At 41.0% G+C, this 27,061-nt stretch overlaps 1 protein-coding gene across 5 annotated transcripts in view; it reads right to left on the bottom strand.

Moving 5' to 3' along the window:
• The window catches only part of Enox1 (ecto-NOX disulfide-thiol exchanger 1), a 565,092-nt gene that overhangs the window by 269,698 nt on the left and 268,333 nt on the right, over positions 1 to 27,061 (bottom strand). For 4 of the 5 annotated variants that reach the window (XM_075949640.1, XM_075949644.1, XM_075949643.1 and 1 more), the window contains one exon: positions 5,732 to 5,873. The gene's annotated coding sequence lies outside the window, so the exon portion shown is untranslated. The remainder of the gene's footprint in view (positions 1 to 5,731; positions 5,874 to 27,061) is intronic. The other variant, XM_075949642.1, reaches the window with a different exon arrangement.

Genomic DNA, 27,061 nt, shown 5'->3' with positions numbered 1-27,061 from the left:
AGAACTACATTCTAATATGACCTTCCTCTTAATCCTGTTTTTGAATCATACAAACATGATCTCCTTTAAATACCAACTACAAGCACCAGCCCTACAACAGAGTATATAGAGAGTCAGCAGATGTGCCTTAGATGGCTGGGAAACCAGGGATTTGAGAAGTATGATAAAGCAGAAAAGGGCCTAGTTCACCAACTACATCATCAGTGTCCAGCGAGGCGTGCAGGCACCAGCAGACCTCCTCAGAACTGGGAGGGGAGATTCAAATACATCTCAACAGCTGAAATTATCAGGCGCTGTTAGCATTTGGTTTGGGAAATCAAGAGATTTGAAAAATTCTAAAATGTATGATTCAATCTTATGCCACAAAGAATGGCCCCACCCAATCTAGTGATTGAGAAACACCAGTAGGTAACATTTAATGATCCTTCCATTTCTTTGTGCTCTTAAAGTTAAATGAAATGCTGGAACTTGAGAGACTCCAAAACAGAAACAATGAAGATACGAAGATGGCCAAAATTTAAATTATACAATTTTTCAAAAAAATACTTTATTGAAACAACATAAAATGGGTTTTCCTCTCCAAAAGAAGGGGAAAAGGATTATTTGAAAAATACAGGTATAATGGTATGGAGGAACTGTTTATTTATCTATAAGAAGAAATCCTTGAGCATCACATGAGGCTGGGAAATACACAACTTTTCTTGAGAAAAATTCAAATAAATAAAACCAGAAGCAAAGGAGCGGGGCATTGGAGAGCCCATGCTACATCAGAAATGAAAAAATATTGTTGGGCTAACATGAACAACCAGACACTAAGCAGCTGGGTAGTCTGAGTCGAGCAGATCATAACCTAAACGACAACTAGACTACAACCTACCGGTGGTTACTCTGTAGGAGCAGGAAAGCCTGCGCAAACCTGTAACTGCCTACTAAGTTAACTATGCTAACAACTACCAGATGCCTTCCAACAAAGAAAGGCTTTAGGCAGCTTTACTGGAAAACTGTCAAATACTTAAGGAAAACCAACAATCTTTTTCAAATGCTTTAAGAAATGGAAGAGGAGGATTGCTACAAAACCTCTTACATAAGGCCAAGGCTGTTAACAAAGCCAGATGAAAATACCCTATGATCTCTGATGAGCAGAGATGAAAAAAAAATCCTTACCCAAAATTCAACAGCACAGAATCAAGATTATAGACCAAGACAGTAGAATTTACCCCTGGGTTGCAAGAATGGCTCAATACCCAAAAGCCATTTCAAAAGACGCACTATCTTACAATAAAAAAGGTATAAAAATCAGAGGAGCATCTCAGCAGATATAGGGAAATACTTGTCAAAATTTAATGCTCTTCTATGATTAAAACAAAACAGCTCAGCAATTTAGGCATAGAAAGAAATTACCATGACGTAACAAGTCATGAATAAAAAGCCCAATCAGACATCATACTCAATTATGAAAACCTAAAAGTTTCCCTTTAAAATTAGTAACAAGGAAAAGATGCAAATTTTGGTACATTTTTACCAACATAGCATTAAAAGTCTAGTAAAAGAAATTGAAAGCATCGTTATGGGAAAGGAAGAAGTAAAATCACCTGTTTGGTAATGACATCATCTTATAAGGAACTCTTAGGCTCTCATATAAAAGCATCGGAACTAATAAAGTAAACAGTTTCAGGATAGAAAATGAACACCAAAATAGTTTGTTTCTACATAATAACAACTAACAGTCAGAAAAGGAAATTACAAGAACAATCTCATTTACCATAAGACATAAAATACTTAGGAACAGGTGGTTTAGCTAAATTGACACAATGTCAAGCTGCCTGCTAAAGATGCATGTTTATGCCTATAGACAATTGCTGCTCTCAGCCGTAATCAGAGAAGCATTGCCTCTCCAGGGAATGGGAGAGAATGCATAAACTCACGGCTGCCCTGATCAAGATGCCGAGATTATGCAACAGCTCAGCCCTACACTAGACACTTGGCCAATATCCTCTGAGTCCCGGGGAACATTTTAGAAGATGGAGTGGAAAGAATCTAAGAGTCAGATGACCAGCAAGGATGCAAAATGTCATCTTATGGTCAAGATACAGCCATGCAATCATAAACTCATAGCATCTCTGGGTGCCTAACCTGGGTCCGCACAAGAATGAGCATGTCTCCAGTCAGGTCAATGGATGAGGGACTCGGGGGATCCTATCTCCCACTGCTAACTTGTTTGCTGCTGACAGACTTGGAGAGCAAGGAAACCATTGTGATTCACCAGCGATCTGATCAGGATCCAGTGAACACTTCTATTTCAATGAGCACACAGACTGCCCCGTTTAAAAGAAATGATTCACAAAACATAACCAAAACTTAGGAACTGGGGGCCGAAGAGATGGCTCAGAGGATAAGAGCACTGACTGACTGCTCTTCTAGAGGTCCCGAGTTCAATTCCCAGCAACCACATGGTTACTGGGAATTGAACACAACCATCTGTAATGATATCTGGTGCCATCTTCTGGCCTGCAAAGACACATTCAGGCAGAACACTGTATACATAATAAATAAAAAAACTTTTTTAAAAAGTTAGGAACTTGGGAGAGAGACTGGTAAAGATAAAGGCAGTTTGAGAGGTTAGCAGCAGAGAATAATCAGGATATATCATATACAGCATAAAACTGTAAACAAAATAAATCAATAAAAATAGAAAATTAGAAAACACTTAGGAACAAGTTTAAACAGACTTTCAAAATATCTGAATACTGAAAACTACAAATGTTGCTGAAAAACCCAAGGGAATGCATAAACAAATGGAGGACTTCATGTTTATAGATTAACAGCTTTAATTTTGCTCCAATGTCTATACTAACTAAAGTGCTTCACAAAATCAATGCAAGCTCTTCAAAACCCCAGTCAAATTTGCTACAGAAATAGCAATTATAATCCTGAAATTCATACGGAACTCTAAAGAACAATAATAACAAAATCATTTTGAGAAGCCAGAACTGCATATCTGGGCCTGTAATATGCTTCTTCACATGAAAATAGACTACAAAGCCATGAACATTAAAAGAAAATGATACAATATAAAGCAGACAAGCGGATCAAGGGAACAGAGTAGAGAGTTGCACATGGTCCTATGTACACCCAATGAAGTGGACTCTCATGAGTTCAGGTAACTATAGGGTAAGAGCAGTCTCTCAACTACCATGTATTAGGAAAACTGGGAAAAAATGAGATGTTCATTTATCTTATAAATATATACTAAAACCAATCCTCAACTGACTGAAGATGTAAACCTAAGGCCACCTCCCCAAAAAGATACAAGTAGAAGACATGAACAAATAGTCCCACAACATTGACTGTGATTATTTTCACACCAACAGTAGAATGATGACCACGGCAAAAAGGACACATGGAATCTTACCAAGTAAAAAGTCTCTGTTTAGGGGAGGAAGCAAAGGACGGAACAATCTGTATGTTCTCACCGCACATCCATCCAGAAATTAATATATAAAACCTATGTGAGGCCCTGACGCTCAAGAACCAAAAGAAAATATTATTTAGCTAAAAAAAACCTAAACAATGGTGAGAAAGAGCTAGAACAGATATCCCTTGAGAAGATATGTAGTGTTCAACTTGTGATAAGCATCAGGGAATCCGAGTCACAGCTACAGAAATCTGTCACCTCCCACCTATCAAAAAGGAGCGAGCGTGCTAAGACATGGAGATACCACACTGCTTGAACAATGTTGGCATGTGTTCAAACGGTAACCATCACTTGGGAAAAACAGCACAGCAATTTTTTTCCAAAAAATTAAAGGTGGGATTATCATATGCTCTCACACTTCTTCTTCTGAGTGTATAGCCAAAGAAAAGATCTTTGAAGAGACATTTTCATGGCTTATTAAACATTACTCAGATAATTTTTTTTAAAAAAGGTGAGCTGGTGAGACGGCATAGTCGGTAAAGCTATATGGGGTAAATCTGAGCCATTGCGCCCACATAAAGAGGAAAGGCGAGAACGAGCTCCACAAAGCTGCCCTCTGACTCCCATGTTCATCTTATGGTAGCCACACCCCACCACGTGCACACGCACAAACACAATAATATTTTTTTTTACAATGTAGCAATGGCCAGAAAAGAATATTACAAAGGATGAAATTTGCCAAGTGAAACAAACTTGTCCCAGAAGGATAAGCAATCATGGTTCAGTTCATAGCAGGACCCGAAGTGGCCACACTCATGGAAGATTGAAGTAGGGTGGGTGCTGGAGCCAGGTGTATGCAGAGCTGCTTTTCACTAAGTACAGAACTTAGGTTAAGAAGACAGACTACTCCATTCTCAAAGAACACATTCATAATATATAAGAAGTTAGCCATGCACTTAAAATTTTGTTAAGGGGTATATTTCAAATGTTCTTTGATTTTTGTTAAAGTGTCAGTTTCATAAAAAGGAAACCAAGTTCTGGGTATGAAAACTTAAAACCAGGCAGGTGAAGCAGAATCCTGCTTGCAGATGAGGGAGGTACACTCAGGTGATCTCAAGTCCTCCCCGTGTGTCTGTTTCATCAGGGATACAGTCATCAGGGTCCAGCAAGCTACCACAACACAGCCTGGAGGTAGAGGGGAGATGGGGTACAAGTTCCCATCAGCCCCGATTCCTAATAAACAGCCACAGCCGTGCCCTACAAGGTGAGCTAATCAAGACACCCCACATGGAGGGCGACATGAAAGACCGGAAGTTAGCCCAGGATTGCGTACAATTTGCTCTGATTTCTCAGCGGAATAAAAGAAATAAAAAAGTTAAAACACATTAAAGGTCTATTAGGGAGAAAGCATTTGTCACCTGGGACAGAATAAAAGTCCCACCAAATGGAATAAAGATGTGTCGGGCTGGGCAGTAGGGCGTGCCTTCTTGCTTGTTCTTTATTTAGTTTCTGTCCACTCCATGTTCCAGGCCTTACCTATATATTCTGCTGCTTGTTCCAGCTATGAAAGATGCAGGAACCAAATCCAGTCTTTGTCAGACAGCGTCTTCAACATAAAAGTCTTTTATTTGGTGCTGTTGCAGAGGCAAGCATACTTCCAGTAGAAAGCTGTGCCCTGCCAGCAAGATTGCTCCTTGAGTGAGCAAAAGAATTGCTTTGCAAAATGCTAACACACACACACACACACACACACACACGCAAGCACACACAGTTATACAAGCCTTCTTTATCATTCAAGAAACCTAAGGTGAGCACCTCTCGGTAGACAAAATAAAGACACTTGGTCCACTGAGAGTCTCCATTTAAAAGCGCCCTGGTGATCGTACTAGTTGATACCGGAAAAATTCAGTTTTGATGTTTGATATTTCAAAGTACATTTTATCCATAAGTACTGGCTGATTGAAATTATCTAGCAAAATCTGATGTATGGTCACACCTAATATAGACTAATGGGATCTATTCAGTTTAGGGTTTGAAACCTAGAAATAAAGATTGTTTATGGCCAATGTGGAACCTGCGCTATCCCTACTATCTTCAAGCACCACACAGAACTTGCAATGATGGGAATGAGACGCACCACAGCCTGTTTCCTTTTATTTACTTCTATCTCATAGTTAAGTTAAAGCCTTACAGCTTGTGTGTTATCTACTTGCAGAGTTCTTACTGAAAAGGATTACCAAGGCATTTTTTTTAAAGAAAAATCCCTTAAAATTAACAATATCGCTGGTAATAAAAATGTAAATAAATAACACAAACCTTACAATGGCCTGCAGAGAAGAAGATGGGTATCTGTCCTTCCAGGCCTTGATTGAAACAACGTGTTCATAAAAGTGATTTATGGAAGCTGTTCAAAGGAGGTCCCACGGAAGACAGTATGGCTCTGACATGCCAGATGTTTCTGGAAGCAAAGAAAGCACACTGTTAGGGAATGTTGCAGCACCGGTACCAACTGCCAGTCCCGCCAGGTCTCCATGCTCGAAAGTACATGTGATGGCTTGGATGTCATTGGTCCCCATAAACTCACACGGAGTGACACTAGTAGGCGTGGCTTTGCTGGAGTAGGCGTGGCCTTGTTGGAGGAGGTGTATTACTGTGGGGGCTTTGTGGTCTCCTATATGCTCAAGCCACGCCCAGTGTCTCGGACCACTTTCCGCTGCCGGTGAATAGAGATGTAAGACTCTGAGCTCCTTCTCTAGCACCATGTCTGCGTCTACGCCAGCAAGTCGCACCCTGATGATAATGAACTCAAGTTCTGAAACTGTAAACCAGCTCCAGTTAAATGTTTCCTTAGAAGAGCTGCCATGGTCCTGGCGTCTCTCCACAGTAATAGAAACCCTAACTAATGTTTTTAATGTTATTAATTTCTATCAACTTTGTATCCAAATCATTTGACTCATAAATGGCGAGGTTAGACATGGACCTTTCAGCATTGTATTCAGAAACTGCAACCGTGAAGAATATTTTATAAACAATCCTGCTTCTCCACTCTCCCATCTCATTGAGCTCAGACGGAGGAGCCTTGGGCGTGCTGTGAGCACCAGAACAGCATTGCTGCTTCCCAGATATCTACAGACATCGGTCTGGGCGGGGCCTTCATATGGAGGGCGGGGCTGGGGGATGGCCACCCTGCACTGCAGGGGTGAAAACCTGACAGGCATCTTGCTGAGCTCAGGGTGAAGTTCTGTTCCTACTAAAACCCACAGGGTTTCTGGCTGGTTCTTCCTCTCATTTTATGGTGTAGCCTAGGAGATTGAGAAATCCGTTTCATAAACACAACCGATGAGAAACACATAACCTCCAGAGATACCAAGTTCAAATACTACTAAATTAATTATGAAATTGTGCTTCCTAATTTGCTTTAGGTTTACATCAAATATTATAATATTCTGTTTGGCCCTGTGAAAAGCAGGCTTAAGTAAGGCAGCTTTTCCCTCCAACTCTCTTTCCTAAGCAAACAAAGAGAGTTCCTTGGAAACCAGGCAGCTCCCTGGCGTGACAGTGCGGTGTGTGTGATCTGCTATGCCACTAATGGCGAGACGCACTTCTCACGTCCGCGGGCCCCTCTACACCACTCACAATTCCCTTCATGTGACATTGGGAATTGAGTCTCCGTCCTCGGAGGATGCCCTGACTGAACTGGGCACGTGGATACGGCCACCTGAATGACTGATGGAGCCCCGTAAAGGGTAACAGGGACCTTTCTAGATGTTTATTTTCATTTTCAGCCAGTTAACAGCATGGTTCTGGAAGCAGCACGGCCTCACAGTCTGCCTTCTGCCAGTTGTCCTCATACCCACTGAAGCTGTCTCAGGGCAGCGCCCAGCCATTGAACACTCCTGAACCTTTCCCAGTGTGCAAGTCTTCAGTGCCATGGGCTTTTGTCTGTTTTGGAACCTTTACCTCATTTGCAATGCACTTGGTAAGTACTGCAGAAAGGCTAGAAAATGATCTAGGAGCTAGATCGTCACACGTAACTTTTAAACTTTTTTAATTTTATATTTGGCATTGAAACATAAGTCACATATAAACGGACAGCAGGACATGGTTGGAAAGTTGGTGGAGAGTACATGGGGAAGAAAAGAGACTATGGGGACCCAGAGAGAGTCCAACTTTACAAGAGAGGATGGGAAGGAGGGAACAGAGAAGCTAAGTTACAGGAATGCACAGTAAACAGACCACAGTGGCTTACCACCTTTTTCTTTCTTTATTGCCATTCTGACACAATCGAGCACTCAAATCTGAAGTAATGTGCGTGTCTGCTTACCAAAAATCCCAACCGTACTCACTTAGTGGCTACGCGCCAGAGATCTATGAGTCAATGAAGAAGTTAAAAGTTTCAAGAAAAAATGGAAACAGTAAGGCTGTCCTTCCTCTGCCCCTGAAAACTTACTTTCTCATAGAGGAACACAGCTGGTAAGATGTTGGCACTACTGAGAATGAGATGTGGAATTCGACTTTCTGGAGAGTTCCTGTTCATCATGGACTAGCTGTGTGACAGTGGCCATGGAGCTCAAACTCTGCCACATCGTTTCTCCCACACAGCCCTTTCTGGAAGGTCATTTTGAGGATTAAGCAAGATCCCCACATAGATGGTGAGGGGAGAACTTACTGGAGTTGTGGGACGGGATAATGGTACCACTGGGGAGTGTAAACGTTTGGTGACCTTGGAGGGCTTGAGGTTCCCTCTGTCAGGGATAAGAGGAGCCAAGAAGGTTCAGTAAGGAAAGCAACAGTCATGATGAGCGCTATGAACCAGACATGATAAAGTTCTATATGTCGGATGTTACTGGAAACTTAGGGACTTTACAAGAAAGCAGGTCCATGATGTCTGACATCATTTTCTTTGCCACCGTGGAGGCAGAGAATGGAGCCAAGGAGAACGCGCACGCCTTCTGCTAAGGAATACAATATCCTGCGGGGTCCTGCTTAATTCGGCAGTAATTCAAACTGACACTGTGGTTCTTAATGGAAACTGGCAAGCTCTGGACATGCCGTTTTTAAACTTAGGCTCAGATTTAAATCATAAGGCTTGTGACTCAGATCTTCAATGTGACCTTTAGTAGGTATTGTTCAAGAAAACGTGGTTGTCACTGTAGAGAGAAAGCGCACGCCCCTCTACTCTGGGAAGTAGAATACAATGTGCCCTATTGCAACAAGCACGGAGCCGGGTGACTGCGGCAGTGACTCACCAGATGCAAGGGAAACTAAGGCATTTGAAAGCCTGATGATTTCTCTCACAGTCTTACTTTACAGACGGGCTGGAGGTACTACTTAAGGTTCCAAAGCTAGAGGTGGGGCTTTGGACTTCTGACTCATAAGCAAGCTTGGACTATCTTCTCTCTTGCCTTTTCTATGTTAAATATTTAACTAAATGTTTAATGCCGATGCCAATCCAAAATTGACTGTAAATGAAAGAGTAAGACGCCCGCCCTTTACTTTGTCGTTACTTCAGAATTACTTTAGCGTTTCCAATCATGACAGCTAACTCACTCCAGATCAGGGGTTCTCCACCTTCTTACCATGATGACCCTTGATAAATAGTTCCTCATGTTGTGGTGACGCCCAACCATAAAATTATTTCATTGCTACTTCATAACTGTAGTTTTTGTACTGTTATGAATCATACTATAAATGTCTGATATGCAGAGTATCTGATATGTGACCCCCAAAGAAGTCGTGACTCCCAAGTTGAGAACCGCTGCTCCAGACCATTAAAATCTGATGACTTTTCCCTGAGTCATGCAATTCCAGTTCCTTCTAGCGCTGTGTCCTTGCCCCAAACCAAGCATGAGTGTAGACTGTTTGTTTGCATTAGGAAAAGACTCTTCCCTTTTCTGTCTGTCTGGAAGCCTAAAGTGGGTCACGCAGCAAGTCTGGAACTAGCACTGATTTTTTGCACAGCTCTATCCTCATGTGTCTCACCACTACCGCAACTGTGGGCTAGGCCTCTTGGTTACCTCAGAACTGGATATAAGAAAATGGAGCAATGGATAATTCTCTTGCTCTGCTAACATTGCTGCTGGGTTGTGAACGATCTTCTGGAGAGGTCCCTTTGGAAAGGAACTGAGGGAAGTTTCTACACCAGCAGTCAGCTTCCTCAGTAGAGAAGACTACGGTCTTTGCAATTGCTGGCTTGACTAAAGCTTTGTGGGAAAACGAAGCTAGGAAGATGAGCCAAAGCATAACCAAATTTCTGTGACATCTGCGCTCAGGTATGTGGTCCAACATCTCCCTAGAAACTGTGAAAGTATTTTTAGATGAAAATAATGTTGTAGGCAGTAGATAATGAATAAGGACCCTGTATTCTGTAACATGGACATCCCTACAGAGAAAACATCTGGAGAGCCCATAAAGACGGCGTCATTTGCCTGCAAATTCAATCTACAATACTAAGTCTTCCCTGGAGTTCCAGCTTGCTGGCCTGCCAGTCTTCCAGATCATATGCGCTAAAGCTTCACAACAAATCCTTGTCTTTACTTGTATGTATGTGCACACGTGTGAACTCAGTGGTGTGTGTGTGTGTGTGCGCGCGCGCGCACACACACACACACACACACACACACACACACACTTCCTATGCTATTTTCTCTGTTTTTCTGGAGGGGCCTTACTGTTTGAGACCAGGTCCCCCAGTGAGACAGACCGACAGAATCTCCGTCTTTCTCTATAGACACACTCAGAGTTGAGAAGGAGATAATTAGGGAACAGATTAGACTGAGACAGACGTTGTATAATTGAGGATGCCCTAGTGTGGCTCAGTTCAAGTTGCAGTTCTTAGAACCAATCAGGGATGGTGTAACTTGCAACATCAGATCAGTGGTCAGAGACTGTGGGGCTACAGTATGGTTCCTATAGCACGTGGGGCTCCAAAATCCACATGCAGAAAGAAAACGGCATCCTAGGTCCAAGGAAGAGAATAAGAATCAGCCCTTGCCGTGCACTCCTGTTCCATCTGGGTCCCAGTTCTAGGATGCTGTCTACCCACACAGGGGAAGACCTTCCCTTCTCAACCTGCTAACTCGAACACTATGCTTTTACAGAACCATCCTTACAGACACCAGCACCAATCCAATCATTCTAGATAAATGTCAAACAAACTAGATTTTTCTTTCCATAGAAGAGGGAAAGATTCAGTGCCTATTGAGACATTAAACTAACATTTTTACCAGCTACCTATATAACCTTATTCCAACCAAAAATGATATCCCAAAGCAACTCACAGTAGTCAAAATTTACTATGTTGACCAGAAGAACAGAAGTACACTAAAACACACACACACACACACACACACACACACACACACACACACACAGAGAGAGAGAGAGAGAGAGAGAGAGAGAGAGAGAGAGAGAGAGAGAGAGAGAGAGAGAAACAGAGACAGACAGAGTTTAACATGCTGAACTATATCTACTTGTTAACTTTCAAATGTGGTAGGCTTCAAGCTCTTTTAAAATTGAGAATACATGCATGATGGTTACAAATACATCCATAGCTCTCAGGGCAGTCCTAGGTGCTCAGTACATATCTGCTTAGTCAAATTTAAAAACGTGAGGAAGGGATAAACTTAGTTATTAGCATCATTTCGCATAATCATATAAAAGGACAATTTTCCAGATTAACTTCATATACAATTTCAAATCTCTTCAAGAAGGATACAGACAGGTATCAAAACTGTCAGATGGTGCAAACGTTACATCTGAATAGCAAAGAAGTACGGACAACAGGAAAACACGCTGGAGACCAGAGTGGGAACTATTTTTGTAGTTGGAGAACATGATTAATATAAATGCTAGCATAACAACGTTGAGAATTTGTAGAGTAGCCTGGGATAAATTAGAAGTACTTTTCCATCAGCCAGATTGTGAATGGGGCGTGAAGACAAATGTTACATCAATATTGTGAATAATCAGGGAAAGACTCTTGAGTGAATTAAGAATCAGCAATAGGAATATACAGGGGGCGGCGAGGGACAGAAAACAGAGAGAATAAATTTCAGCAGCTAGAGGAAATGAAAAATGAAAATAAAGAGATAGTCCAAAAGCAGAGCAGCATTTCGAGTGGAGGAATGGGGAGGTGGTTAAGAATGCAGACAAAGTGTGAGGTAAAGAGGGGATTCTGGGTGTGTCTGAATTCCCAGCAAGGGAAGTAGGAGTGCCCGTGTGCGGGGCAAAGCTGATTGCTTAGGAAGACTGAAAAACCCAGGTTTGATAAGTACTTCTCCAATGAGTTAAGAATCTCAAAGCTGGATCAGCATTTTAACTTGTCTGTAAATGATACACAGTCAGTCACACTATCCTAAGCACATAGTTCATAAGTCTTGTCAAGTGAATGACCCCACGTAACATTCAGGCAGCCATGATAAAAAGCATCTCCATTACTTCTGGTGGTCCCTTCTAGACTACACACATGCGCAGTAGATCAATGTATGAACGTACCATAATTTTTTTCATGTCCTCATCTCTGTTTCTATTTTTTAATAACTAGCACTTAGGTTGTTCCAGTATTTGGTTATTATGATAAAAAAGTGACTATGAACATTCTTATTCAAGAAGTTATAGTTTCCCTTTGGTTTTATGTGGGTATTTTTTTCTGTTTGCATGTCTGTGCACCACACGTATGCAGTCCCTGAGGAGGTCAAAAGAGGGTTCAGATCCACTGGGAATGGAGTCTAGACAGTGTGTGCTTCCATATCAGCGCTGGGAACTGAACCAGGGGTCTCTGGAAGAGCAGTCAGGATTCTTTTTTTTTAATATATATTCTTTTTTTTATTAATTTATTTATTTATTAAAGATTTCTGTCTCTTCCCCGCCACCACCTCCCATTTCCCTCCCCCTCCCCCAATTAAGTCTCCCCCCAGCCCGAAAAGCAATAAGGGTTCCCTGTCCTGTGGGAAGTCCAAGGAACCCCCACCTCTATCCAGGTCTAGTAAGTTGAGCATCCAAACTGCCTAGGCTCCCACAAAGCCAGTGCGTGCAGTAGGATCAGAAACCCATTGCCATTGTTCTTGAGTTCTCAGTAGTCCTCATTGTCCGCTCTGTTCAGAGAGTCCGGTTTTATCCCAGGCTTTTCCAGACCCAGGCCAGCTGGCCTTGCTGAGTTCCCAATAGAACATCCCCATTGTCTCAGTGTGTGGGTGCACCCCTCACGGTCCTGAGTTCCATGCTCGTGCTCTCTCTCCTTCTGCTCCTGATTTGGACCTTGAGATTTCAGTCCTGTGCTCCAATTTGGGTCTCTGTCTCTGTCTCCTTTCATCGCTTGCTGAAGGTTAATATTCAGGAGGATGCCTATATGTTTTTCTTTGGGTTCTCCTTATTTAGCTTCTCTAGGATCACTAATTATAAGCTCAATGTCCTTGGTTTATGGCTAGAAACCAAATATGAGTGAGTACATCCCATGTTCCTCTTTTTGGGTCTGGCTGGAGGAGTAGAAGACTGGAAATAATCAAACTGAGGAGGGAAATCAACAAAATAGAAACGCAGAAAACAGTCCAAAGAATCAATGAAACAAAAAGTTGGTTCTTGGAGAAAATCAACAAGATCGACAAACCCCTATCCAAACTAATTAAACGACAGAGAGAGAACACGCAAATAAATAAGATCAGAAATGAAAAGGGGGACATAACCACAGACACAGAGGAAATTCAGAGACTCATTAGATCTTACTACAAAAGCCTGTATGCCACAAAACTAGAAAATGCAAAAGAAATGGACATTTTTTTAGATAAGTACCACATACCAAAGCTAAACCAAGACCAGGTGAACGATCTAAATAGACCTGTTAGTCGCGAAGAGCTAGAAACCGTTATCAAAAATCTACCTTCCAAAAAAAGCCCAGGACCAGATGGTTTCAATGCAGAATTCTACCAGAACTTCCAAGAAGAGCTAATACCTATACTCCTTAATGTATTTCACAATATAGAAACAGAAGAGTCATTGCCAAATTCCTTTTATGAAGCTACAGTCAGGATTCTTAACTGCCGGTTCATCTCTCCAAACTCAGGTTTTATATTTTTATATAAGGCTATGGTAGCTTAAATGAAACTGGCCCCATAGGCTCATAAATGTGAATGCTTAGTCACCAGTTAATGGAACTGTTTGGGAAGGATTAGGTGTGGCCATGTTGGAGGAGGTGTGCCACAGGGAGGGGGTTTTGGATATTGTAAAGAGCCATGCAAGGCTGAGTCTCTCTCTCCATTCTTCCCCTCTCCTCTGCGCTCTCTCTCTCTCTCTCTCTCTCTCTCTCTCTCTCTCTCTCTCTCTCTCTCTCTCTCTCTCTCTGCCTGCTGCCTGTGGATCAGTATGGACCTCTTGGCACCTCCTCCATGCCTGCCTGCCTGCCGCCATGCTTCCAGACATAATGATCACTCACACCTTCTGAAACTGTAAGCCAGCACCCAAGTGAATGCTTCCCTTTATTAGCTGTTTTGGTCATGATGTCTCCTCACAGCAACAGAACAGTAATTAAGACAAGGACTGTGTATCTTTTCATTTTCTTAAAGTATATAATTAGGTCTGAGAATGCTCAGCCATGGTGAAGGTTCGTGTTTAAGTTCATAAAGAATTAGAAAATTTCTAAAAGATGCTATAATATTTTATACCCTTACTAGCATAGAAAAAGTATTAAGACATGACAGTTAACATTTGGTATCTGATAGTTTTAGCAGCTCTGAAGAGAGAACTCCTACTTCAATTTACAGCTCCCTGTTGACTGATCACATTATTACATTTTCAAATGCTTATTGAACTCTTACATCTTCTTTGATGAAGGATATGTTTAAGCAATTTGCACAATGACGAAAAGGTTTTCTTTGTATTCTTAAAAGTCATTTTTTGCTGTTAGGAGTTGAACCTGAGGCCTCTCTCACTAACATACACCTTAGTCATTTTCTTTTTTTTAAATTTTGAGACAAGGTCTCATGAAGTTAGCCAGGCAGAACATAAATTTTCTCTGCAGCTCAGGTAGATCTTGAACTCATGATGCTCCTGCCTCGGGAATTTACAAGCAGCTAGTAAGTATTACAGGCTTGTTCCACCAAAGCTACCTTCCATTGTTTCCTTTTCATTGAGATGTGAAGATTGTTTATGCAGTGTGTGTTTGATTTCTTCTTCTCATTTATGTGCAGCAGATAAAGTTTCCACTCTGTGTATGGACCATGAATAATGCTTTCACTGAGGAACTTTGCATGTTTGTTAAATTTAGGTTATTGGCTTTTTTTCTCATACATTTTATTCTAATGAATAATTTGGTCATTCTAAGATATCCTGTTTATTTTTTAAGGTTTAGAGTTTCTACTCTGTTGTAAAGGTTTATTATAAACTTGGGGCTATTTTTTGTATGGAGTGGGGTGGGTATTATTTCCTTTGTTTCAATATAATCAATGAAGAACAGTAACTAACTGTTTCTTGTGAGTCTGACTTAAGCCAGGAAGTGACATTTGTTGTCTTTGTTACAAATCAGTTGACAGCACACATTTGTCTATGTCCTGATAATCTGTTCCTTCTACCGACTCCTTCGAAACCCCTTCTTCAGAGTGCGAGCACCCCTGGTATTATGATATATATATGATACATTTATATATGTTTTTAAAGTGGCTTAAAATTTCCAAGTCTTTGTATTTTCATATAAATTTCAGGACCAAATTTATTAATTTTTATATAAAATACTGAGGATTGTATTCAATACTTAAATCATTTTTTGAAAAATCAACTTGTTAAAAGTCTTCACTGTACAACATGATTAATTATGATTAATTATTTATTTGCCTTCTTAAATCTTTCATACATTTACAAAATGATTTTCAGTATTTTGCACTTTTAAAGCCTATTACCAGGTGTATAGTTTTGATACAAAAATAAACACTATTATTTGTAGTTTTACTTAATAATTTTTTGAGTTTGCAGAGAAAGAATTGATGTTTTATGCTGTTTTTGACTCCTGAGACCTTTCTAGGTTCAATACAATTTTCTTACCTCAAGCAGAATTTTTTGGACTTCTTGAGATGTCATATGTGAATTTATGAACATTTTCTACCTGATACATGCAGGCAGTCTTAAAGCTCCTGCTTCTTATTGCATGCTTCCTCTTCCTTTTACTTGCCTTATTGCGTAGGGTCAGACCTCTACTAAGCATCACTTAAAAACAGTCAGAGGACCTGAAATGACCCTATCCTATAGCAATACTGAGGAATATCTTGAATATCACCATAGAACCTTCATCTGGTGATGGATGGAGACAGAGACAGAGACCCACACTGGAGCACTGGACTGAGCTCCCAAGGTCCCAAAGAGGAGCAGAAGGAGGGAGAAGATGAGCAAGGAAGTCAGGACCATGAGGGGTGCACCCACCCACTGAGACAATGGGGCTGATCTATTGGGAGCTCACCAAGGCCAGCTGGACTGTGACTGAAAAAGCATGGGATAAAACCAGACTCTCTGAACATGGCGAACAATGAGAGCTGATGAGAAGCCAAGGACAATGGCAATGGGGTTTTGACCCTACTTCATGTTCTGGCTTTGTAGGAGCCTAGCCAGTTTGGATGTTCACCTTTCTAGATATGGACGGAGGGGGGAGGACCTTGGACTTTCCACAGGGCAGGGAACCCTGACTGCTCTTTGGACTGGAGAGGGAGGGGGAAAGGAGAGGGAGGGAAATGGGAGGCTGGGAGGAGGCGGATACTTTTTTTTCCTTTTCTCAATTAAAAAAAATGAAAAAAAAACAGTCAGAGGAGGGCTTTTGATTGATTTTGGAAGAAAGTATGGCATTGTCATTGCTTGTTTTTCCCGGGCTTCCTCTGGTCAAACTAAGGAAGGTCTCTTGTACTTTATGTTTCAGCTTCTACATAATTATGTATTAAAATTTAAGAGTGCTGTCTTTGAGTCTACTTATGATAGTCAGATAATTTGTATACTTCATCACACTGATAAAATTAATATTTAGCATTTGATATTTAATATCCAAATTTTAAAGTATATATGCTGATATACATGAAATAATCACGATGTATTATCCTCTCTATGTCCCTGTTGTGACTGGAGCTACATCTTGGGGTGAAACAGCTCTGTGTCTATAATCACGAGGAACATCAATGTGAGATTTTGTTAGAGCACAAACAGGACTGTGTTATGGTGATCTAAAAGGATATTACATTCAATTAACATATGTCTATGTTAATTCTTCACATCCTAGAAGTTTTCTTATTGCAGTTTATGTTCTATACTCTGAATACATATTTTATTCTTAAAAAATGTTCTAAAAGTACTATCTCTGCTTATATCTGAATTAGCTTGAAATTATTATAATTTATTTCATAAACACTAGAATAATTTCCCCAGCTTCTGCATAGTGCATCTGTCCTGGAATCCTCTCTGTAGGAATAATTACCCTTACTAATTCAACTTATTTTAAAAATACAGAATTATTCTCATTTTCTACTTCTTTTATCAATTTTAGTCAATTTTATCTTACTAAAAGAGAAATCTGACTATTGCATTGAAGATGGATTTCATTCTAATACAGCCTCCTACATGCAGCAGCAATAGTCTCCCCACTGCCTTCTCATGGCCAGCTCATTTGACCAGACACCCACGTTCCTGGGCCCCTTCCTTCAGGCGCTAAGTCACACCTTGCCTTTCCTTCACCGAGAACTCCAGCCTCTATGATTTACTCTTTTTCTACCATGTATGTTTTATTATCTTCCCTTAGTTTATTTTATCTTTGAGAAAGGCCTATCAGGACCTTTGATGGCAGAAATTATATCCTAAACTTCAATGTTCTCCATTGCATCGAACATAGTCTTTTAACACTCAATAAATATTTATGGGATTATTGATTTGCCTACTCTGTGGGTTAGTTTAACATTAATTATGGATTGGTGACATTAATTATGGATAGGCTTGAGGGAACCTACAGTGAATAGAGGCATGGGAGTGTTAAAAATATAAACAATAAAATCTGGGGTTGAGTTATCAAAAGTCACAGGAGCCCGGCTCAAAGGTCTTCCAGGGGCCACACTGCAGCAATTGGAGATTAAAGATAGCAATACTGTGAGAGCATAGAAATAAATAATAAATCTATAATAAATAATAAGAACCAACACCTACATTATAATGAATAAACTTAAACAGTTAGATGGGGGGCTTTAAAAACAATTAAATCAAGCAGAAAAAAAATACATTTGTGGACACACCAGTTGAAGTTGTTCAGATGTGAGGCATTACCAGGGAAACCGGCATGCATTACAGAAAACTCAAAATAGAGAAAATAATATGGAAGGCTTAAAAATGGCTGAAAATCACTCAAATTTGGACATAAAACACAGTATTAAAGTAATTAAACTGTCAAAAGCCAAGCAAAAAATTTTAAAAGCAGTGGAAGAAAATCAAGTCGTCACATCAGAGTGCACTTCCTCAAGGCTGTCAGCAAGGCTGGTGCCTAGAAACCAATATGCAGATGGAGTCAATGTGATTAAAGAAAAGGAAAAAAGAAAAAGCTGTCACCAAGGAAGACCATCCTGGAAAAAAAAAAAACCATTAGAACCAAATGAGAGAGAAAAACATTTCAAGGCAAATAGAGGGAAAGGGATTTTTCAACACCAGACCTTCCTGACAAAGAGCTGTAAAGGGAGATCTTGAAGGATTGCAACACGAAAGAATATGAAAGCAGGCATTTTACTGGCAAATGCAAACACAGACGAATACAAAATAATCCAGACTGCGAGGGTGGCACATAAATCACAAGTAACACTAATGCTAATGTGCAAAGTTAAAGGGCTAAGAATAAACACAAAATATATGTTAGTGGACACCCTGGGAGAGAAGTAAATTTATATATTAATAACCAAGTGTGTGTGCCTAAGAAAAGCATTTTTATATGTGATTGGAAATGAAAATAATTATCTTAAAACAGACTCTCACAAAGTCTTATGCCAACGTCAGGTTAATCGCAGAGAAAAGAAAATATGCAAGACTGATACACATATCAAAATAAAAAAACTCAACAAAGGAAGATAGCAAAAGTGGAAGAAAGGGCTATACACCAGGCTGAAACAGCAAAATAGCAGTAATTCTTTATTTAGCAATAAATAATAGCAATAGTTAGTTTAAATATAGATGGATCTGATTCATCAATAAAATATTCAGAAGCTGAAGACACACAGGCACAATCCAACTATATCCCCAACAGAGACACTTAAGTTCACAGACACATAGGCTGGAAGTATAAATAGGCCAGGAGAATAGTAGTTGGAACAAGCAGAGGTGGACAGCCTCTTTATCAGTAAAGGCTATTAAGGGTTAAAAATAATTGGCAAGAGATAAAGATTGTTGCACAATAATAAAAGGGTTAATGTGATGAGACAACAAAGTAGTAATTTATTTATAATTTAATCTTTAGAATATACCTATAGATAGAACATTAAAGTCTCAGTATAAAGATAAAAATACAGTGTGAATTATGTCACCCTTCATAATGTAAAAAGAAAGCAGAAGACACTGAAAGAAGAACAAGCTACAGAAAGAGTAAATGATACAGCTAGAGTGTGCCCACTCCAATCCACATGTTGAAAAGCAAGCCTGCCCTGCTGAGAAGCTTTAAAAGCTGGAGCCTTTCAGGGAGGATGTCAGAAGAGCTTCCCCATTACACAGCACAACAGCGACTTCTCACAGATGTGGAGGGAGCTAGTGCAGGCCCAGTTTGCGTTCCAGGAATGGATCAATCACAAAGGTTTTCTGTTTCCTTTGCCATATATACAAGAGTTCTGCTGTCTGACTCCATCCATGGAACGGTGTCTGGGCCTCACCAAACACTGAATCAGCTGCTGTCCTGATCATTTTCACCCTCCAGAATGATCTATTAAACACATGTGGGCTTTTTGTTTGTTTGCTTTGGTTTGTTTTTTTTCAAAGACAGGGTTTCTCTGTAGCTTTCAAGCCTATCCTGGAACTAGCTCTTGTAGACCAGGCTGGCCTCGAACTCACAGAGATCCGCCTGCCTCTGCCTCCCAAGTGCTGGAATTAAAGACATGTGCCACCACAGTCCAGCCCCTAAATGTCTGTGTTTTACAAATAACTCGGCATCAGGCATTTTGTTACATTGCACAAGGAAACCAAGTTGGGAATATTCTTACATTATAACAAAACCACTCTTCACTAGTTAAAGAAAGGAAATAACATGTTAGTCAGGTCTCTACTAAAAAATATCTAAAATAGCCAGTTTATAGTGGGAAAAACAGTTGTTTGGGCTCGTTTTGGCAGGAAGGACATGTTTTGTCTGAGGGGACAAAAGGTGTGTGGTAGATTGAGGTATTTATCTCATGTTGGCTGGACAGTGATGCATACAGTAGCAAGGGTCTGAGGTCCCCATATTGTCTTCCAGTGACGACAGCCTCAATAACCTAACCTCCTACCACTAGGAGCTACCTCCCAAAGATTCTATGGCCTACCAGTGATGCCATGCTGAAGACAGTGTCAGCACGTGGGCCTCGGAAAAACACTCCAGATTGAAACTGGAGCAAAGTCTTAACGTAAAGGACAGAGATAACCAGAAAGAACTAAATGTCACACTATATTTCAAAGTTAGATCCTGATCCACCCACGTATGAAATCAACAGAAAACAATGAACCCAGATCAAGCAAGAAATTATGATCACACAGGCATATGTGTATATGTGTATGCACACATATGTGAAGAGCTATAAGTGGTTAACAAAAATACGAATCTAGAAATAATTAAAACAATTATAGGTTTTTCTCTGGGTAAATAAATGTGGAGGTGGGAGCTAGTAGAGTTTTTATTGTAAGCCCTCTTTTTTAATTTCTAAAAGCATTTACATATGTGCTGCTGATATAAATAGACACAAAATATTTATTCACACGAACATAAGTCCGCCAGGAAATCTTCCAGCTAGGTTTATGCTTCATAATGTAACCCTCACCATTTACATAAGGTCCTGCTGGCAATTCATAAGTGAAAACATACCATTTTAAACCTCACACAGAGGTATCTATAGATCCTGCCCTGCTGCGGGAGTGTTACCGCAACACTTGAGGAAGAGGACAGCCTGTTTCAAGGGTTATTAGTTCTTAAGGATAAAGAAATGGTAAGATATTTGTACAAATTCTAGGAAGTGAGTAATGCTGTCCTAAAGTGTGAAAGCACCCAACATGCATCTCTTTGCTTATTAAAACAGCATCGGGAGACTGCTGACATTGGGGCCGGCCTGAAATAGCCCGAGCCTGCACTTCACTTCCTGCGTGATTCCAATGAACCAGATGACAAACACCAGGAGCTGCCTGTGAGTCACATCCCAGTGTCCCACGCGTGTGCCCAGCACCTCACTATTGACATGATATAGCTGAAATGACATTAGGGAGAGCAGGCTTCCACGGAATTATGCCATTTCAAGCTGGGTTGCCACGGCTGCAATGCATGAATTGGACTTGCAGGAGTTGGTGGCTACTGATCTACACTCCAGACTCAGGGGAAGGACAAGTGAGGTGGAAAACTTTAAAGAAGAGGCAAATGTCAAACGACCGAGGATTGGAGAGTCTCCGCGTGGTATTCTCAATTGTTTTCTGTCTTCCTCTGCTGTGTGTTTAAACAGTTTAAATGACAAGTCTCCCTGGTGTCATTTGATACGGGAAAATAAATGAAATTCAATATTCTACATCCCGCAGCGGCTTCGAAGGCAGATGTGCCCTTACTTGTGCTGAAGAAAGGGAAAAAACATCTGGGCTTCTTCCACATGCCCTGTTTTCCTTCATTAGAACTCAGTAGCACCTTAGAAGGCTGCAGAATACGTCCTCAAGGTCGGGCAGGCTACTACATAGCTACTACTTTGTTTGTGGGGTGTTTTGTTTGGTTCTACAAAAACTCGGCCTCAGAAAGTTCCACTGGCGGTAATGACTTCAGCCCTCTGTCAGAAGTCATGATTGAATAGATGTATCTGTGCCTGCGCAGACCTCACTTGGAGAAGGACGTGGGAGGATGAGACAATGACTTCTCCTTGTTGCAGGGTCGTCCTGTCAGGTTGAAATCCGAGCTAACAGCACCCACAGGTCATCCTGCCTGATCTTTTATCGGCTTTCTAGGGTTGGCAGAGACCGAGGCTTTGCTTCCCTCTCCATCCTGCACTCAGATGTAGTGACAGTTGCTACTGGCACTATAGTTACCATGCAATGCTTTTTTTAGAGGCTCCAGGAGAGTTGTATGTGGAGTCCTTTACTACTGAATCCAAAAGTCTAGAAGACTGACATTCATCAAGATCTTGTCATTTTTTAGAAATAAAATAAACAACAACTTCCTAATTCTGTTGTGACAAGTCCAGATGAAAGTGCTTTGCACATCTAAAACCTTTGACCTCGGAATGCTCTTTTGTCGTCTGGATCCCTGTTGGGCCAGCACCTAAGAACTTCGACAGAGACATTTGAATCAAACGCTGGATCTGAAGTCACACTCCCTTCCAGATGAGATGTGAAACACCGGAATTGTTCAGAGTTCAAACTCAAGAGCCTGATTCAGATCCCAACCCTACAGCTGACTTGCCGGGGAAATGATTATAACATTGTGTACTCTCTTCATGCTTTGCTATCTGACAAGGAAGAGGTGGCAACAGGGGCTAACTCACTGCATCACTGTGGGGATTAAATGGCTGGTTCTATGTAAATCACTTGAAACAGGCCTGGCACAATGTCAGCACTGACTAGGCCCATAGGGTGGCTGCCACTGAACCTACCGTCACAGGCATGGAAGAGAAAAACAAAGACATCCAGTCATGTCCACCCGAAATTTTTACAACTGGTACCATGTAAGTGTAAGCCCATATCCTATATTCCCGAATTCCTCTGGTGTTTTCACCTTGATGTACTTATTCTCATCCACATTTAGCTCCTGAAAGAGGCCAGTGGAGCAGCCGCACAATAAAAGATGTGTTTGGATAAAATAGGGATATGAGCTGAGGCATTTAATCACAGCAGCAGCCTCGGGGTTCCCATTCATTCTCTGCCTGTTTTTCACAGCACACTGGTAAATGTGTTTTCTCTTTTAGGAAGCCCTTTCAGAGTTCCTTGGATATGGGAAGCTTCATGAACTGGAAAACAATTTTTGTGTCTTTTAATTGAGAGCAGCTTTAGGCCCGCTCTTAGAGTTGGTGTGTTTTCAGACTGTAATTTCATTCAGAAGAGGATGGTTTATGGATTGCCGTGGCAGAGTTTGTGCCTTTGTGTTTGCACTGTGTCTTTCATCCATGAGCACTGAATTCTAAATAAACAGTTGAGTTCAGCATAGGCGAATCCCATTGACCTGAACTGCTCTGGAACTTTAAAAGGAACAAGCTGAAGAAAAACAGCCGGCCCCGTCTGAACCCATCCCCCGGGCTGTGAGCAAGAAGCTTCATTTAGAACTTGCTAAATTAGGTCAGGGAGTTCTCCTTGGGAATGGTAGTTTGCCAAGAAATTCTAAAATTCCCAAACTAAGACATGGAGCAATATGCCAGTTCACTGAGTCTGATTCAGTCTTTACAGTGCCCCGGGAAATGCTGGACCACTGGGCTGCAGCATCTCACCTCCTTGTAGGGGAAAGCACCATCAATAGCAGCTACTGCTTCAAACTGTTACCATCTTCCAGGTTCATTTCAGGAGATCCAAGAAGACAGCACCGACAGCTCCTTTCCACAGGTCGTCAGTCCAATACCCCAGTGAGGCACTGACGAGTTACTGAACTAACTTGCAGGAGCTCTTGCATGTATAATATACACACATAACTAAATGCATAACATGATATGTATATTTATTTTTTGTGCACAATTTACATCTATATCATGAGTTTGCCTATATACTATGTATTTACACCCATATTATTACTTGTATTAATGGTCTCATAAGATCAGACTGAGCTCTCCTATCCCTAAGCAGCTCCTCAGAGGCTACTCACAGGGCAGTACCCAAAGGTCCTCCCAGAGTGTGTAGCGTTAATTCTCCCCCACCTTCCTTTCTATGGACTAGGTACTTCTATCACATAACACACTTGTTCAAAACAATCTGTATAGGTTTTTTTTTTCTTTTCAAAAAATTGAAGTGACCTTTTCTATGTACTGGGGAGCAGACACATGGAACACTTGTGGAAGTTACAGACAGGGTAACTTATAGGCATGGTTTGACTCCTTCTGCCATTTATGTTGAGGGCAATGAGCTCAGGTCCTTGGCTATAGACCTCTGACACCTTTACCTCTGGGCCTTCTTGCTGGCGCGCATTTTGCATATTCGCATCCAGAATTCAAACCTACTCCATCCTGAGAACAAAAGTTGATAAGAAGCACTCAAGTGATGATGAGTGAAAAAAATGCAATTAAAAAAAAACTCTATCAATATGGAAATGCCATACAGACTTCTGAAGAGCACACAGCTTCCTTCAAAGTTTACTATAATATTTTGGAAACACTTTGCCAACGAGAGAATACAGTTGCTGGAAAGTCTTGCCAGCACTATGCTAGAGATATCTAAAGGATGACATGGTAACAAAACCATTTTCTAAGAAACTCCATGTTAGCAATGCATTTGCAGAAGCTTACTGAGGACCCATGTAGGTATAGTCAGTTCAGAAGAACCTGTGTAGATGCCGAGGGTTATTCCTGATGCTATTGTTTTGACGTTATTTTTTGTTTCTGCCCAAGAGTGAAACTTTGGTCTCATCAGCTTTGATGTTTTAACTTTCCTATTTACTTGTTATCTATCTCTTGCACGTTTGCATGATCATTAATAAACCAGTCAATCAACTTTTATTTTTCTGAAAATAAGGCAAGTATAATTGGCTAAATTATAATCCTGGCTAAACTGCTTCATGAGTCAGTATCTGTCCTCTTTGTGGACATTACATTTTCCCACTTATGCAGCTCTCAAAAAGTATTATTCAGGTACCCTAGAAGCGTCAAACACTGGTCTGAGCATTCAGAAAGACAGAGAATCAGAGACCACACACACACACACACACACACACACACACACAGAGAGAGAGAGAGAGAGAGAGAGAGAGAGAGAGAGAGAGAGAGAGAGAGCAATATGGAGTTTCTTTCCTAGCTGGGACGACTCTAGGTTAAAGGAATGAAGACCGTGACTTGGAGCCAAGGCTGTGATAACGGGAGAACAGCGTGCTAACACTAGGGGAGTTGAGAGAAGGGTCACAAAGGGTTCCAAGAGAACATTTGTCCTGAGACGGTAAGAATAAATATGAGGAGGTCGGGAAAAAAAGAAAAAAGTTTAGAACCACAAAGAATGAGCAATTGACTAACTAGGACAGTAAGAATGTGACCCCCTAAAACAGTTTCAGAGACAGATGTCTGGTGTAGAGAGAAAATGCAGAGAGGAGGTAAAAACTTACACTGGAGACAGATGCACGTGAGGACAATCTCTATTCCTCTGCTATGACCATTTAAAGTGTTGATATTCTGGAGAGAGTGACTGACCGCACACTCTGAACTAGTAATAAACAATGTAAGTACTATTCTGTTATTCTTAATCCCGACCTCTCCTGCACCAAGTGAGTCATCCACAGCAGAGAGATGGCCTTCTGCTCTGCCCGGAGATCTTTGGAGAGCTTGTGAATCAGGGGCTGATACTGTAAACACATCTGCACTGTGGTTTATGTTTCCTTTATGAAATTTATTAGAGTAGGGAAGATAACACAGAAGAAAAAAGAAATGGGGTAAATGAGGCAAAAGTAATGAATGCATTCAAAAACCAATAAATCAAAACCACAAAGTTCACTAATTTGTACGAAACCAGTAACTCTTGGCTATGAATAACAGCTTGAACAGGGATTCAAATTTTAAAAATCTTGAAACTCAGTTTTTATTAACTGTGTAAATGAATTGTCAAAGACAGTATCATGAAATGCACATACTAATCACAAGCTTACGAACACTCACATAGGATTATTTACCTACATGTTGGCACCTGTTTCTTTTAGCAGTCAGTTATAGAAGCAGCCATAACTAGCATTTATCTTTGGAGCCATAGTATCTGCTTCCTGTTCACCTCTAGAGACAGAGGCAATTTTAGACTTTGGTTCTTTGTCCTTCGGGGTTCTATTAAAACCAGGGGAGAAGATGATACAATTCAAACCGGTGTGATATATCCTAAATTTCCAATTGAGAGCTATTTTCATTTTTAGTCCTAATATTGGCTCCTTCATAGTAAATCCCTCAAGGCAGTGATTAAATTCTTAAATCAAGAACAACTATAGTTCAAGAAAGAAGGAGTTCAATGTTTAGAACCAGCAGTAAATATATTCTTATCTAAATAAAGTTTAAAGGGTGTCCTCTTCTTCCTTCTCTCTTGAAAATCTATGCTCCCCTCCCTCTTCACTTTGGCACCCGGGGCCAGCCACACATCTGTAGAGATAAGAATGAAGCAGGTGCTTCATCATCAGCTGAGCAGCTCCCCTCTGGGCCTTCCACAGCCACATCAGGCAGCCAGCTGTCCTGGCAATCCACAAGCACGTTCCTGATTCTGGTCCTAAGCCGATCCAACCTCTTTTAATTATCTCTCGCATGCTTAGTTGTTTAAGCTGATATAAAAAAAACCTATTGACAATTCCATTTTGTGTTACATTGGTAAAAAAAAAAATCTCCAAGCAAATGTCTAATAATCGTATTGTTTGACTTAAAAGGAGGAATTCCTACCAGCCATGTGCACGAGGCACAGCTGGAGCCACTTGGATACATGAGACAGGCAGTTTCTAGGACAGTTGGAGGACCCACCTGAAACCCAACTCTCTTTCATGAAGTGACCGTGTCACTAGGATTAATCTGACTTCTCTGGGCTAGACTGTAGCTTGAAGCACATCAGTTTCAACAACAAGACCACCCAGCAGTGATTACCCCATTGCTATCCTTTCCTATACATACTTTGTTTCACAGGGACAATTTTCTTCTTGGGATACTCAAGGTCCCACAGCCGCTATGTGGCAGTGCAAGGTTGGAAAAACCAGAACTTGTGAGTCCAGGAGCTCTGCATGTCCCAAAGGGTAAAGGCTCAAGGAGGTCTCACAGATTCTGAGACGGCCCACATGGTAACCGAGCATCAAGGGTGGTTTCTGAATAATGCACGTTCCTGAATCCTGGCCAGGACCAAGGAATTGTGTCTCAGGGTGGGGCCGAGAATCTGCAGTCTCCTTCAGAGAAGACCTAGAGAACGGCTGGTTCTTCTGCTGCTAGGTCGGATCTTTCGCCAGCTTTGTCCCGAACAACATTTCTGTGATTTCTTTACTCGTTATTTGAACATCTTATGAAAAAGATGAATGATTACACAGTTTCCGTCACATGCTATGTCCTGTCTGTCACTTGATTGAAGTCTCACAACTTTACCCACACAGTATTATAATCTCCACACACATAACTGCAGAGGAGCTAGAGACTGTTACAAATGTGCTCTCAGTTCTGTGCTGGCAGAGTCTGCATGCCAGAACGACATAGGCTCAGCCTGCAGCTTCAAGTAATCTCCAGGGCCACCTCAAAAGTCCTGGAGCATGTAGTTTATACACATTATGTAAGTTTTGCCCAGCTGGACTTTTCTTTTTCCACATGACAAATTCTT

The sequence above is a fragment of the Microtus pennsylvanicus genome, chromosome 15 (assembly GCF_037038515.1).
Source record: "Microtus pennsylvanicus isolate mMicPen1 chromosome 15, mMicPen1.hap1, whole genome shotgun sequence".
NCBI classification, from domain to species: domain Eukaryota; kingdom Metazoa; phylum Chordata; class Mammalia; order Rodentia; family Cricetidae; genus Microtus; species Microtus pennsylvanicus.
This window is presented reverse-complemented; position numbering and strand designations above follow the sequence as displayed.